The sequence below is a fragment of the Lissotriton vulgaris genome, chromosome 11 (genome assembly GCF_964263255.1).
Source record: "Lissotriton vulgaris chromosome 11, aLisVul1.2, whole genome shotgun sequence".
Classification (NCBI taxonomy): Eukaryota; Metazoa; Chordata; class Amphibia; order Caudata; family Salamandridae; genus Lissotriton; species Lissotriton vulgaris.
The window spans coordinates 833,816,657-833,819,799 of NC_141699.1; positions in this window are offsets into that span (position 1 = coordinate 833,816,657).

A 3,143-nucleotide genomic window follows, 5' to 3' on the forward strand; every position below is an offset into this window, starting at 1 on the left:
AGTTTGCTCAGGCAGACCTCTGTGAGATCCTGGGTTCTTAGGAGACCTATTCCCGGCTGTACTCTCTGATCGATTGGGCACTCTCGGTCCGTTTAGGGATGGACTGCTTGGCCAGCCTCGGCTGTTGTTTCAAGCAAGGAGCTTCCACCCCGCATGGACCGTCTGACTTGAGGGTCTGCCGCCTGGCGGGAGGCCCCTTTGAACCCAGCAGAGCGAAGGCCGAGCGGCCCTGGCAGCTCGTGCCCTCCAGTGGTCTGACCCGAGCAGGTGGGGTCGGTTGGCGCCACGCCCTCGGATGCTGCTGCCCAGCAGGTCCGTTAGGCCCCGCGCGCCACACCGTCACCCCTCCCTGTCCAGCACGTTTCCACAGCAGCTCGGAACGGCCGTTCCGAGGGGTGCCGCCGCCGCAAGGCTCCGGCACCCCTGCGTCTCGCTCAGGCTGCGCCTCGGCCCGCCTCTCCCTCCCGGGGGAGACGGCTGGGCCTGCCGGTGCCCATGCGACCGCACCCTCTCCTCACCCCTCCGGCGAGCCCTCCTGCCCAGGCGGGCGGGCTCCTTCCCCGGACAGGCTCCCGAGAGACGGAGGGGCGCGCGAAGGTGGCCGGTCGGGGAGATGGGCACGCGGCTCCCACCCCGTCGTCAGGTGCGGCTACCTGGTTGATCCTGCCAGTAGCATATGCTTGTCTCAAAGATTAATATTTACAACAAGGGGTGGTGAGGAACAGAGTCTCTGAATTAAGCAGAAAACTCTCACCCAGTCAAGAGATCAGGGCTAGATCCAACACCGTTTTTCAGCTCACTGCACCATCCCAGTTTCAGAACCTGGCTGTATGCAAATTAGTCTGTTCCTGTCCCAGTGCATGATGGGAACAGGGCAAACCAAACTACAAAAGCCAATTCTTACACTGGGAAGGAAACAAGCTCCCAGGGACCGGTTTCTGGCATTACAGCCGTCTTCGGCCCGGTTTGCTTGAATCCTGATGGTGCAATGAGCAAGGGTCTCACATCTGAGAATACCCTTCCACGCTTAGGGTGGACAAAAATATTTACAACAAGGGGTGGTGAGGAATAGAGTCTCTGAATTAAGCAGAAAACTCTCACCCAATCAAGAGATCAGGGCTAGATCCAACACCGTTTTTTAGCTCACTGCACCATCCCAGTTTCAGAACCTGGCTGTATGCAAATTAGTCTGTTCCTGTCCCAGTGCATGATGGGAACAGGGCAAACCAAACTACAAAAGCCAATTCTTACACTGGGAAGGAAACAAGCTCCCGGGGACCGGTTTCTGGCATTACAGCCGTCTTCGGCCCCGTTTGCTTGAATCCTGATGGTGCAATGAGCAAGGGTCTCACATCTGAGAATACCCTTCCACGCTTACGGTGGACAAAAATATTTACAACAAGGGGTGGTGAGGAACAGAGTCTCTGAATTAAGCAGAAAACTCTCACCCAGTCAAGAGATCAGGGCTAGATCCAACACCGTTTTTTAGCTCACTGCACCATCCCAGTTTCAGAACCTGGCTGTATGCAAATTAGTCTGTTCCTGTCCCAGTGCATGATGGGAACAGGGCAAACCAAACTACAAAAGCCAATTCTTACATTGGGAAGGAAACAAGCTCCCGGGGACCGGTTTCTGGCATTACAGCCGTCTTCGGCCCGGTTTGCTTGAATCCTGATGGTGCAATGAGCAAGGGTCTCACATCTGAGAATACCCTTCCACGCTTAGGGTGGACAAAAATATTTACAACAAGGGGTGGTGAGGAACAGAGTCTCTGAATTAAGCAGAAAACTCTCACCCAGTCAAGAGATCAGGGCTAGATCCAACACCGTTTTTTAGCTCACTGCACCATCCCAGTTTCAGAACCTGGCTGTATGCAAATTAGTCTGTTCCTGTCCCAGTGCATGATGGGAACAGGGCAAACCAAACTACAAAAGCCAATTCTTACACTGGGAAGGAAACAAGCTCCCGGGGACCGGTTTCTGGCATTACAGCCGTCTTCGGCCCGGTTTGCTTGAATCCTGATGGTGCAATGAGCAAGGGTCTCACATCTGAGAATACCCTTCCACGCTTACGGTGGACAAAAATATTTACAACAACGGGTGGTGAGGAACAGAGTCTCTGAATTAAGCAGAAAACTCTCACCCAGTCAAGAGACCAGGGCTAGATCCAACACCGTTTTTTAGCTCACTGCACCATCCCAGTTTCAGAACCTGGCTGTATGCAAATTAGTCTGTTCCTGTCCCAGTGCATGATGGGAACAGGGCAAACCAAACTACAAAAGCCAATTCTAACACTGGGAAGGAAACAAGCTCCCGGGGACCGGTTTCTGGCATTACAGCCGTCTTCGGCCTGGTTTGCTTGAATCCTGATGGTGCAATGAGCAAGGGTCTCACATCTGAGAATACCCTTCCACGCTTAGGGTGGACAAAAATATTTACAACAAGGGGTGGTGAGGAACAGAGTCTCTGAATTAAGCAGAAAACTCTCACCCAGTCAAGAGATCAGGGCTAGATCCAACACCGTTTTTTAGCTCACTGCACCATCCCAGTTTCAGAACCTGGCTGTATGCAAATTAGTCTGTTCCTGTCCCAGTGCATGATGGGAACAGGGCAAACCAAACTACAAAAGCCAATTCTTACACTGGGAAGGAAACAAGCTCCCGGGGACCGGTTTCTGGCATTACAGCCGTCTTCGGCCCGGTTTGCTTGAATCCTGATGGTGCAATGAGCAAGGGTCTCATATCTGAGAATACCCTTCCACGCTTAGGGTGGACAAAAATATTTACAACAAGGGGTGGTGAGGAACAGAGTCTCTGAATTAAGCAGAAAACTCTCACCCAGTCAAGAGATCAGGGCTAGATCCAACACCGTTTTTTAGCTCACTGCACCATCCCAGTTTCAGAACCTGGCTGTATGCAAATTAGTCTGTTCCTGTCCCAGTGCATGATGGGAACAGGGCAAACCAAACTACAAAAGCCAATTCTTACACTGGGAAGGAAACAAGCTCCCGGGGACCGGTTTCTGGCATTACAGCCGTCTTCGGCCCGGTTTGCTTGAATCCTGATGGTGCAATGAGCAAGGGTCTCACATCTGAGAATACCCTTCCACGCTTAGGGTGGACAAAAATATTTACAACAAGGGGTG